This window comes from Propithecus coquereli, unplaced genomic scaffold (assembly GCF_000956105.1).
Source record: "Propithecus coquereli isolate 6110/MARCELLA unplaced genomic scaffold, Pcoq_1.0 Scaffold2, whole genome shotgun sequence".
NCBI lineage: Eukaryota > Metazoa > Chordata > Mammalia > Primates > Indriidae > Propithecus > Propithecus coquereli.
In genome coordinates, this window is record NW_012144966.1 from 17,387,685 (window position 1) to 17,400,879 (window position 13,195).

General features: G+C 39.9%; 1 long non-coding RNA gene across 4 annotated transcripts; it reads left to right on the forward strand.

Annotated features, from left to right (window-relative positions):
• Positions 1 to 96: 96 nt before the first annotated feature.
• LOC105809804 lies at positions 97 to 12,726 on the forward strand. 4 transcript variants are annotated; one of them, XR_001137468.1, is made up of 5 exons: positions 97 to 290; positions 5,775 to 6,737; positions 8,008 to 8,047; positions 11,867 to 11,953; positions 12,640 to 12,726. It is a non-coding gene; the product is annotated as an uncharacterized LOC105809804 (long non-coding RNA). The 4 variants fall into 4 exon arrangements; XR_001137469.1 differs by lacking the exon at positions 97 to 290 and adding an exon at positions 9,394 to 9,463 and having other exon boundaries at positions 5,599 to 6,737; XR_001137467.1 differs by lacking the exon at positions 97 to 290 and adding an exon at positions 5,599 to 5,694.
• The last annotated feature ends 469 nt before the right edge of the window (positions 12,727 to 13,195 follow it).

Genomic DNA, 13,195 nt, shown 5'->3' on the forward strand with positions numbered 1-13,195 from the left:
GTGAGACGAGCACGCGGCGCGCTCCCGAGGAAGGGAGGTGTGGGGTCGGCTGGGGAGGCGCGTGGCCGGGGAGGGGGTGGGGGGAGGGTCGGGTGTCGGCGAGCGCGGCGTGCGGGTTCCGAGTGGCTGCCGGCGGCCTGGGCTTCCGGGGCCAACGCCTGGGTGGCTGCCGCTGCCGCGCCTGCTGCGAGATGGCGATCTTGGGCGCGGATGGGTGAGGGCGCCCGCCGCAGGAGGAGGTGCGGCTGCCGTAGCCGCCCGGCTGCCGGGAGCCGACAGCTTCGCGCCGGGTAAGGACACCGCGGCGCAGGGCAGGGGGCGCGGGCCGGGCTGGGCGGGGGGCGCGGGCCCGGAGCCTTCGCGGTGCCGGGAGCCGGCGCCGTCCGTCCCCGGGCGAGGTCCTCTGAGGGGCCGTCGGGGGTCGGTCCGCGCAGCCCAGGCCGCCTTCTCCAGCCCGAAGGCCAGGAGTTTTCTGGGGTGGGGTCACGGGTCTTGCCCCAAGTTGGCCCTGGCACAGGCCTGTGCAAATGATACTGGAGAGGAGCGAAGTGTTTCCGTGACTCTGCAGACGCAGTTCTCAAGCTTCCTTGGTCTTGTCTGCGCCGCCTTTCTACCTTTCTGCCTTTCCCTAACACCTCCCTCCAAACACAGATATATGGACTCATTCCTCGTGCCCTGACTTTCACCCCAATTACAGCGTCCCAAACCAAGGACTCCAGCCTTCCAATGTCTTCTTCTGACACGTTTTTGTCACTCCCGGTTCTTCACTGACTCTGCAGTTCCCCCCAACACAGCCCCCACCTCCACCTTTGTGACCTGGTAGGTCCCAGTGACCTTGCAGATTTTACCAGTCCTTATCTCACTTGTGACTTGGACCCTCCCCTGCCATCTTTTTTCTTTCTTTTTCAAATTTAAATTTTGTAGTTTGCCCCTTCCTTTTACAACCTTTAAATGATCAGTTTTGTTCACAGTCCTTTCTTTGCTATGTGGATTTGGAGTTGAGTACTTTTTGCTCTGGTAATTATATGAAACCTTCATTAACCAACGAAGAGGAGTATGTGTTATAATTTTGACGTTTTCATTCTTCCAGAATAAAATATTTCCCAGGGCCTTGATTTATTTTTCTTTTTCTATTTCATAACTTTTTATCTTCCTGTGTAGGCTAATGTGTAACAAGATTTGAGTTTCTGCTTTAAAATGCTACTGGTAATGTCTTGTTTCAGTCTGAAATGTCAGTTCTTAGCGTACTCATGGCTGAAGAATAACCAGACACGTGGAAGTTAGGCAAGCATGAAAATGAAGTTTATTTAAGAAATACAGGATTATAGGGCAAGAGCAAGATACAAGTTTACAGAGCCTGATACATACCACAGGTGACAACCGGATCCACTGTTGTGGCAAAGTGAGAGCCAGAAGAAAGGCGCAGAAGGAGAGCTTGCTTATGGTCTGCATCTTGTTTTCTAGAGCCCAGATTGGGATCACCCTCATGGTTCAGAGGTCCCTATAGAACTGCTTTGATTGGACAGTTAAGAGTCACATGACCTCAGCTTTAAGTAGGTATTCAGAGTGTTCTAGGTCAATTTCAGGACTGTGTGGTACCTATGCCTCTTGTCCCCATGAGCTAGAGAGTCCTCTGCATTCTTTTGCAGCTGGGTTCCAAGTGCTGATTGGCAGATTTGTAGGGTATTCCCTCCTCCCCCAGGTATGGAGAATTAGGGTGAGGCAGGACCAAGATGGGGGCAACAAGCACCTACTTTTCATCCCTAGGAGGCCTGGAATCCCTCACTATCTATGTAACAGTAATAGTAGTGGAGAAAATAATGTCCACAAGTAATCTTTGTTTCCCCTGTTTAGTGTTTTTAACTGAAATATGTGGTTTAGAGTTGTCTGCAGTTTTCTACAGGAGTGCATGCTTATTTAATAAGTCCACTTTACCTGTCTCACCAAGTCTCTGTATATTATGCAAGCAAAATGCACCTTTTATAAAGGAAAGTCATTCTTTTATTTGTGTGACTTTTCTAAAACCATAAAGTAGTAAATGAGCTGTGACTGGAAATTATCACTTTTCATAAATAGTTAATATTTTTAAAATTGAAAATGTAATGGCCAAATGTTGGGAGCAACTCAAATTGAGAAATGTAAAGTATGTGAAATAGTTCTTGGGGACATAGCTTGACATTTTCAAATACATTTTCAAATAGTTCTTCCTTTGAAATGCAGGACTGCTTATAAGACCTACAACAGCATGGTTTTGAAAAGCAGTACTTAAGAGTTATGTTTTTTGGAAGCCTGGAATGGTAGGATAAGGGCTTTGACTTCAAAGTGATAGTAATCTTTGCTGTTTACCCCATGATGACTGAAATTTCTTTTACTTCCTTGCATAATTTTTAGGCATCTACTGTATGACGGTGTCGGGTATTTTGGGGAATACAAAGAGAGGATGATTAAAAGTTTGTACTTTCACGGACTAGCTAGGTGGGTAGTACTATGCACAAATGCCTTATTTGCCTTTAATATATAGTTAAGTTTCATAAACAATACAAAAATCCTCTCAGAATTCAAATGCAAAAGAGCTAGATAGAGCTGGGATCTCATTTGGCAAGGTAGGGTTGGGAGGGAGCTTCTGGCTTCTTGGTTTTGAAGGATACCTTTAAGTTTGATGAATAGGGGAAGGTAATCCAAACAGATAGAAGGATCTAAGAGAGCACAGAGTTCATCCTTTGAGGAGAGGCAAGTAATTAGGTTTGAGTAGAACATAAAGTATTTTTACCAGGATAAAGGGTGATAAAGCTTAAAGTAAAAATTTGGACCAGTTTATGGATTGGTTTTAATGCCAGGCTAATGACCTTGGATTTATTAGGCAGTGGGAGTTCCACAGATGATTTTTGATTTGAGAGTGAAATAATTTTTGAAACTTTGGTTTACGAAGATTAATCAGGTAGCAGTGTGTAGTATGAATTGAAATTGAGGTATGTAGTGTGAATTGGAGACCTCCCAATTGCTGTGGTCATAGGTAGTGAGGGTCTGAGCTATGGTGGTAGTAATGGGAATGGAAAGGAAGTAGAATAGACACAGTTTGATGAGACGGAAAATGAAAAATGTAAAAATAACTGATTGTGAGCCAAATTAGTTGGGAGAATGTTGATACCATTTTGAGGAAGGTCGGTGGAAGATTTACCCTCAGCATATGTGTGCTACTTTTCAGCCTTTTGGGGATTGCTAAGTCTTGGTGAAACTAGAGAAATGTGCTGACCTGGAAAATTTCCATATCCACCTATGCTTTATGGATATAATTTTAGGAGAGTCCATGGACCACATGAAGCTCATCCATGAAAGCCATGGGCTAATCAGTTGGTCTGGGGGTAGTTCTCAGAATTACTGGGCACTTTTTAAAACAATGCAACCTTCAGATTTTTCCATTCAGTGATAAGAACACCTACTGTAGAAACATACTGTATATACACCTAGAGATATAATATTACACTTGTGTTGTGGTTTACAGTTTACAGAGAATTTTGACTAACTTATATTATTTACTGTTATATTACAGAACAAACTACCCCAAAAGTTTCAGCAATTTGCCCTAAATATCAGTAAATAGGTAGATAAAGTAGAACCAGGAGTTGGTTGATATGATGGTTTTCTTTCTTGAATGAAGGTAATGCAGCTGATTTACCATCCATTGGATAGAGTTATTGCCTTTAAGTGACATCATCAGTAAGGACTTGATGATCCCAGGAGGTTCCTTCCAGTTCTTAACATGTTGTCATTCTTGGGTCTTAGATTTTAATTGAAATATTGGTACCCTTCTCATTTTCTATGTGCCTGAGAGCATGTGAGTCTGAGGAAAGGAATGAATTAGGTGGCTGGAGAGCAATAGCAATATCAGACCAGTCATTTTGATTATTTCTGTCTTTGTATGTCTCAATTTGGATTGAGGGGAAAGGAGGAGATAGGTGATATTAGTGAAATTAAAAACTTTAAGAACTTTTTTTTCTGTTAAGTTATGCCTTACTTCAGAATATTCCTTCCCTTCCTTTAGGAAGCCTTTATCAAATAAAAATTGACTTTACTAAATAAATGAAATGGAGATTCCTATTCAATTTTTTAAAGGATTAAGAAGATAACTTTCACTAGTATGGTTAAAGCACAATTTGATTAGTAAACCGTGGACTTTTCTACACCTAAAATATTATCTCTCTGGTGGTAGGGAACTGGAGAATGTTATTAGTTCTTATCTGTTATAGCTCTAGAAACTTTGATTTCATAATTATTAGAAAAACTGGGGTCTGTATTTATTTAATTTTTGTCTTTGAATAAAAATATGATGTAATTATGAGCAGTGGGAAACTCAATAAACCACCCTTTATAATGGTATCCAAGGAACTAGTTACTAATACTTAATGGAGAAAAAGTATGTGACAAAAACACATACATAGGTGAATTTTACTCTTTTTTTGCTGGCATTAAGAAGAATATCTCTTATATATTACATGAGTATAGCATTTTACTTTTTTTTATAATGGCTGTATATATTTATCATTTGATTCTCATGACTACTGAGAAGTAGGTGTCAGGAGGTAATCATTGCTTTTTAGAGGAATACACTGAGGCTAATTAGTGGCCAAAATTAGAACTACAACTAAGACTGATATTTTTGTTCCTGAGTCAATATTCTTTTCCCACAAACTTCTGACTCTTCATCTACAATAGAACTTTAGTTGAAGGCTATATGTGAAGAGTTTGAATTTATCTCTTTGGAATGTGTTAAGCTTTTGTACTGTGTTGATTTGAACTTGTCTGTTTCCTCCTTTGTGTTAAAATGGTGACCTCATTGCAGTGGTTATTGGGTAGGTGATTTTGAAATTTATGAATATTTTACCACAGAATAGTTATTCTCTTGTCAAGGTTAGAGCAAAAGTTGATTTCTTATCCGGAAAAGCACATTGGTGAAATGTAGGTATGAATTTTCTTTTGAAAACTTGTTGATTTTAATTCTGCTTTTATAGATGAAATTTGTTCCCCTTGTATAAAAGCCTGGTTTTTGAAAATCTGTATTTTTGGGACATATAAATTACAATTTAATTTCCAAGGTATGTACAGGTTGAGTATCCCTAATCTGAAATCCAAAATGCTCCAAATCCTCAAACTTTTTGAGCACTGATGTTACTCTTAAAAGAAAGGCTTATTGGAGGATTTTGGATTTTGGATTTTCAGCTTAGGGATACTCAACCTGTATAATGTATTTCATGATTTTTGCCATTACATAATAAGCTCTACCATTAAAAAAACAAAGATATACCGTTAACAGCTCTTCTTAGTATACACTTCAAATTCATGTTTAAACAACTTTTTTGGGAATATGTAAAATTGTATGTCAGACAGTTTCTAAGTTATAAGGAAGACTATCATTTTTTTATTTAATCTTGGCATTTCTTAAACCTACTATTCAGTCATAACACATATTGGTATATCTACTATATGCCAGACATAGTGCTAGGTGCTGGGAGTACAATGTGGAGATGACAGACATGAAGACTGTCTTCTTGGAACTTGTTTAGTAGAGTCATTAATATCAGGAAGGGTATAAGACTTTTATCTTCTGAGGTTGTGTGAATTTTATGGAGTGTGATTAATTATACCCCTCCTTTTCTCTGAGGTTTGAACAAATTATGCAAAACCACAAGGAACCAGGTCAGCATTGTTTCAATTATGTATTGCTGGGTAACCAACTACTCCAAGTGACTTAAAACAACCATTTTATTTTTTCACAGTTTTGCTTTCCTGGGCGGCTGTCAATTGGGCAATTTTCCTGATTTTGCTGGTGATCACACTTTAATGGCTGCATTCAGCTGGCAGTTCAGCTGGAGGCTGGACACCCTCTACCCGCCTCCCCCCCCAACTTTTCTCCATGTAGTCCTGTTCTGCGGTCTCCAATCCTCTTGCCAAGGCTCGCCGAGTACCAGTCTGTGGCCTGTTAGGAAAACAGGGCTGTGCATCACCACCTGAACTCCTCGCACCGCTGCCACACCACCCCCATCTGTGGAAAAATTGTGTTCTGTGAAACCGGTGCCTGGTGCCAAAAAGGTTGGGGACTGCTGGAGGTAGTCTCAGCCCTTTCCTCTCCATGTTTGTTGTTAGTGGCTTAGGGCTCACTAGAGTACAAAAATCAGAAGCAACCAGGCCTTCTTAAGACACAGGCTTGGAACTGGCACAGTGTAATTTCTGCATCATTTTGTTGATTAAAGCAAGTCACAAGTCTAGCCCAGATTCAAGGGGAGGGGCTACACAAATGGGTGAATCCATTCGGGGCCAGCAATGTAACTTTAGCACAAATTTTATTTACGTACAGCATCAGCTGAATTGCACCAAAACAGGGCTTTGGGAAAACTATTTTGGAAGCTGAAGCTTGAGCAGCTTACTAGTTTCTCCAAATGTAGACTTTGAGTTTGAGCCTGCCAGAGGGAAAGCTGAGTCTAAAGTGCAAATGACAGCCCATTTGGCTTGCTACACGGATGGGAATAGCCAGCACTATTCGTGGTTAGAAAAGAGCAAATTTGGGGCTTCTGCAGTTTGACCTACTATGCTACCAAATGGGGCAGGATTGACTTACTCTACTTGAGGGTGGTGGGGACTAAAAAAGTACAGGACCCAAGAGCCACATTGCAGGGAAGCAGTGATTTACCCAGTCTCATGAATTGGACCAGACAGCACCCCCTGCAGATAATGGACCACAGGTGAGCAGGGATCTATTTACCCAGCATTAGGGGATTAGATACGAGACCTAGGGGAGCAGAGCTTCTTGGCTAGTCACTCTGTCCTTGACCAGCAGCCTGTACTCACAAATGATATGTTTGCAGTGTCTTGAAAAAGGTTGAGATAAGCCACTCTTCTTTGCCAGTTACCATGAAATGAATAATTACCTGAGAAAGATAATTTCCCTATACATTTTATTATATTTTATTCTGTCCTTATTTTCTTTTCTGCTCACCAGAGCAATCCATACTTTTGGCACAACCTTAACCATTAGAGAAATACATGTGATGAAACTCTCCCAAAAACCACCCTGAAGAGATGACCCCTGAAACAGTGTGGGTGAACATTGGAAAAGGTTATTGAGGCACCAAAATATTTGCTTCTTGGGGTGGCAGAATTAATTTTTCAAAGGCTTGTTTTGGTTTTGAACCATTATAACAAGCATCTTCATTTGGTTCATCTTATCTGTTAATTTTTAATTTGAAAAATGGCACATCAAAATTTTAACAAGTGGCTTCCAGTTGTCTGTGTTAAGAGATTCTTTAGCCATGTCACTAAATGTCAAGGAGTTCTGTCACTCCCCATCTCTTACTCCATTTCCCAAATGACCATTGGTCTTCATCACAAATGCCACACTTTTTGTCCCTTCCTTCTAAACGGTAAGTGACTTTTTACATTTTTGTCTGTTATTACGCAGTCTGTTTTCATTTACCCTATATAGTGACCTATATAGTCACAACTAGTCACAGTTAGTTGTGACCTGTATAGTCACAACTAATTTATCTTGTTGAAGGATCCTTGAAAGGTTCTTGTTGGGAAAAAGGGAGCTCTGTGAATGCGTAGGTTTGGGAAATGCAATAGGTAGTGTATCTCATTGTGAACAATGTGCATATCAACATGGTCAGGTCTCTGAGAAGTCCTTTGGTAATTAAAGCTGCTTAACTTTAACCCAGCATTTTCCTAACAGTTGACTGGACAATGACTTCCTTTATTTAGGTAATTAACACCTTTAACAATCTGAAGAAGTAGTATTCTTTGGAACATTATTTGGGAAATTCTGATTCATAACAATAATTATTTGAAAAGTGTTACAAAACTTATTGTACTATTTTATAAACATTCAATATGTTTTTAACTGGAAGAAATTACACTTTTTGAATTTACGTGTATTTTAAAACTTAATAGCTTGACAGTATTTTCTCTCTCCTTAATATATTTCCCATTTTAAATTTTTTTCTATTTTGATGGCAGTGAGCCCAGGAACTGTCTTGCTACAGCAGTAACTTGTATGGTAAGTACATAAACTAATGATGGAAAATTCACCAGTGGGAATAATAAATGGCATTATTATGTCAAGAACAGTATTTCTATGAGAAAATATGAACTAAGAAAAATAAATTATTATAGGTACAAAGGTCGTTGTTTTACATTATTATAAGGCTAGAAAAATGTCACAGAAGAAAGATTTGTAATCAGAAAAGGGTTTATACTAACACAGTACAAAGGGACCTCAAAGGCCATTTGATAAAATGTCACACCAACTGCAAAAATACAGAAGAACTCATGACTTTGAGGCTGATTAAATTTTCATGTATCTCCAAGTATTAGAAATAACTGTTTTCCTAGCACAGTAAAACATGTTCTCATAGAATTCCAATCTACTGGTTCTATTTCTGCAAAATATAAGTTCTTTTTTAAAAAAGAGTATTTAGTTGGCAAAGCGTTTTTTTTAAATTACTACAAAATATCTTTTCAAAATATTTGAAATGATTTTTCTATTTTCCATAAAGGAAATTTCTTGGTGTAAGAATGCTCCAAAGGCCACATGGAGTGGAATTACAGAACATATTGGAAATGACAAGAGAAATTAGGACATTAAAAACAGCTTTCTTGGTCAGACATGGTGGCTGACATCTCTAATCCTAGCACTCTGGAAGGCCGAGGTGGGAGGATCCCTTGAGCTCAGGGGTTCAAGACCAGTCTGAACAAGAGCAAGAAGACCCTGTCTCTACTAAAAATAGAAAAAAATTAGCTGGGCGTGGCGGCACACGCCTGTAGTCCCAGCTACTCAGGAGGCTGAGGCAGGAGGATCCCTTGAGCCTCGGAGTTTCAGATTGCTGTGAGCTAGGCTGATGCCAAGGCACTCTAGCCCCGGTGACAGAGGGAGACTCTGTCTAGAAAAACAAAACAAAAAAACACCTTCTTACCTTAAGAAAAGAGAAAGCCAACTTCAAAAAGCTTAAAGAATTTTTTTTCCACCAGACATCACAAATCAACAATGGCAGAACTGGAGGTAAAAGAAAGATATTATAACTCCAGGTTTATAATTAATTTCACTATTTTAAAACTATACATAATTTTATACAAATACGGTTGTTCAGTTGACCTTAGAGTTGTCTTCTGAAATGGGGCTATTCCTCTGGGGGAAAGCCTGTACTCCTCTATTGCTACCACTAGATGGCAGGCTACTGAATAGCGCACAACATGGAACCTCAGATGTAGGTGTAAGAAGGAGAGTCAGTGACAAGAGTGGTGACTTGCAGTCACCAAAGATAGGAGGTTATAAGGATTTGGGTGAGTGGGATTTGCTTGGGGAGAATGAGGTCACCACTTTTCCACTCCACTTTGCCTCTAAAGCAGTGAGAACCAGTTCTCATGATTCATGAACCTGAGATGTCATTTGCTTGGGTGATCTCCCATCTGTGAGGTGAGTAGAAAATGAGGAAGTTCAATCCAAAGAACCGAGAGCGATGACACAGTGCATTTCAACATCACAATATATCCAGTGTGGAAGTCCTTTCTGGGTACTATGCAAAAGGCAGAAACAGTAAAGGAAAAAAATGGAAAGATTTTGACGGAAGTATTTGAAATATCTATGTGTTCAAAAATCATAAACAAAACTGAAAAACAAGACTGACAAAATCTGTTTTGATTCCCATAGGCTGAATCCTCTGCTAAGAAGGGAATGTGACTTTGGGCAGGCCTGAATGTGTCAGGCAAAGAATTAATATCTTTATAAAGAGCAAGTTAACAAAAGAAAGAAAAATTGGCAAAGGGCGGGCAATTCTCCTGGGGGACGAGGAGAGAGTGACCCAAAAACAAAACAAACAAAGGAGAGAGAGTTCACAAACAGAAGTACAAAGGGCCCAAAAATGTCAGGAACAAAATTTAACTTTTCTAATAATCAAAACAATATCAATTCTAACTACCAGTTTTTATTGACTTCTTCATAAAACTGAAAAATTAGTATTACAGGTTGGGTTTCCCCATGAAGCAGGACTTTTTCATTTTTTTATATTTTAATTTTAATATTAGTTTTAGTGTGCAAGAGCTTTATTAGGGAGGATCACTGGGATCAACACCAATGGAAAGGAATGGAAAGAAATAAGATTGGGCAGAAGGAGAACTTGAGCTCTGATGCAGACTCAAGGAAGGCCTCAGCGTACCCCACAGGCAGCTACAGTGCTGGGATGGCCTTCTGAGTTGTCCCGGAGTAGAGACCAGGAGTCAGGCCTTTGTGCCCTCTGTTCATCAATAATTGGACATGTGTTGCTCCTGAAGGGAGGTATGACCTTGGGCAAGGCAATTTTGTTTAGCTGAAGCATCCCCAGAGATGGGTAAGCAGAGGGTGGAGCAGAGGGACAGACATTTCTGGGTATAGGTGAAAAGGAAGAGCAATATATGCAGAGAATTTGAAAACAATAATGAACTGTCTACAAAATGGGTCTGCTTTTTAATACTACCATACACCTTAAATTCTAAACAATGTTAGTGATAAAATATTATTCTTCCAACTTTTGTTGGTCTAAGGTCTAATTAATTGGGATTACTATGGATTTTAATAAGATATATATGTAAGCTTCAAATGTGTATACTTTTATTACTCATCTGTGATATTTGATACAATAAGATATATATATATATATTTGTACATACACACATGTATATAGGTTTTTGTCTCCCAATTACTGACAGAGAGCTCCTAAAACCCTTGTGCTAGGAAAATATTTTGTTCTGTAAGCTCATTTTGTTCTGCTATTGGTCTTTGATCCCAGTTCCTACCACAGAGCTTCTAAATCCCCTGAAATTTTCAGGGTCATAGGAGCAGTTTTTATTCTAATGAGGCCACTCTTGGCTCCTGAATAGCCTCAAGATGTGGGGCTTTTGCCACGGGAACCAAACATGTGCATGAAGGGGTGGAACTTTCAGTCCCAACTAGCTTCAGGATGGGGGCTGGTCACCAGGAAGACAGAGGCAAGGTTAGAGAGTTGGGATGCTCAGCCCCACCCCCAGACTCAGGGGAGGAGAGAGGTGCTGAAGGCTGTGTTGATAGCCAGTGGCTAAGGTTTAATTAATCGTGTCTACATAATGAAAATTCAAAAGGACAAGTTAGGAGAGCTTCCAGATTGCTGAACATGCGGAGGTGCCTGGAGGGTGGCGCACCTGAAATCGATATGGAAGCTCCGGGCCCTTTCCTACGTACCTTGCCCTGTGTACTTCTTCATCTGGCTGTTCATTTATATCCTTTGTAATATCCTTTATTATAAACCAGTAAATGTAAGTGTTTCCTTGAGCTCCCTGAGCAGTCCTAGCAAATTAATCAAACCCAGGGAGGGGGTCGTGGGAAACCTGCTTTATAGCTGGTCAGTCAGAAGCACAGGTCACAACCTGGGACTTGTAACCGACATCTGAGACTGACATCTGAAGAGGGGGCAGTCTTCTGGGATTGAGCCTTTAACCTGCAGGTTCTGGTGCTAACTTCAGACCGATAGTGTCAAATTTAAACTGAATTATATGATACTTGGTTGGTGTCCGCTGGAGAATTTCTTGTTGTGTGGGGAGAAATCCACACACCCATTTTGTTTGTGTGCATGTATGTATATATGTATTTTTAAGGCTAGTTAAGTGAAGCAGTGGGAGTGCAGAAGGAACAAAGGACTCTGTAACTGGTTGTGATCAATTATTTGTAAACACCACTGCACTTGCACAAGCCCACACACCTGTTTTGATACCTGAGATATAGCGTTTTGTGCTGAGTGTCGTATTGAGTGTGAGAGTTAGATTTCTCCTATCTCTAACATTACCCTTTAAAAAGCATTTTATTTTACAGGGAAATGAATTTGGAGAACTCCTAGTTAAAAACAGTTGGCCCCTGACATGGAATAACTTCCACAGCAAGCACACTACTGCTCCAAGAGTAAGAACTCAGTCTCTCATTGTTTATTTTGAATTTCCTCTTTAAATACATGTAGAAATATGTATTATCACAGGAGCAGGAGATATGAATGTCCCTGGAACTGTTTGAACAATTATGTGTGGTATGAACTTTTGAAGTTTTATGAAATACAATCCCTCACTTACGATGTTTTCAATGATGCAAAAGTATATGCATTCAATGTAAACCCTACTTCAGATTTTGAATTTTGAACTTTTTCTGGGCTAGCAGTCTGTGGTGTGATACTCTCTTGTGATGCGGTGCTGGGCAGAGGCAGTGAGCTGCAGCTCCCAGTCAGCTACTCCATCAGGAGGGTAAACAACCAATGCTCTACAGCTCACGCTGTTGCCAGTGTTTTTGGATATTTTACTTTGTGTTTTTACATCCTGTCATGTCTACAAAATGCTCATCTGTGTATAGTATTCAACACTTTATTATAGAATAGGCTTTATGTTAGATGATTTTACACAACCGTGGGCTAATGTAAGTGTTCCGAGCACATGTAAGGTAGGTTAGGCTAAGCTATGATGTTCGGTAGGTTAAGTATATTAAATGCATTTTCAACTTAGGATATTTTCAGCTTATGATGAGTCTGTTGAGATGTAGTCCCATTGTAAGTTGAGGAACGTCTATATAATGGAAATTTATGTTAAATTTTTTTGGTAAAGATTTTTAGTGGAAAGCGAAGAGGCCATGACTAACACGTCAAAAGCACAGGCAACAAAAATAGACAAATGGTACATAATTAAACTACAAAGCTTCTGCACAGTGAACAAAATAATCAACAAAGTGAATAGACAACCTGCAGAATTGGAGAAATACTTGCAACGTATGTGTCCAGCAGGTGAGTAATTTCCAGAATTTACAAGGAACACAAACAAGAACAGCAAATCCCATTAAAAAGTAGGCTAAGGACATAAATATTTTTCAAAAGAAAACATTACAAATGGCCAATAGACATATGAAAAAATGCTCAACACCACTAATCATCAGAGAAATGCACATGTAAACCACAGTGAGATATCATCTTACACTAGTCAGAATGGCTATCATTAGAAAGACAAAAAGCTAGGCACTGTGGCTCGCACCTGTAATCCCAGCCCTTTGGGAGGCTGATGCAGGAGGATCGATTGAAGGCAGGAGTTCAAGACCAGCTTGGACAACATATAAGAAATTTAAAAATTAGCTGGGTGTGGTAGGAACAGATGTTGGTAAGGATATAGA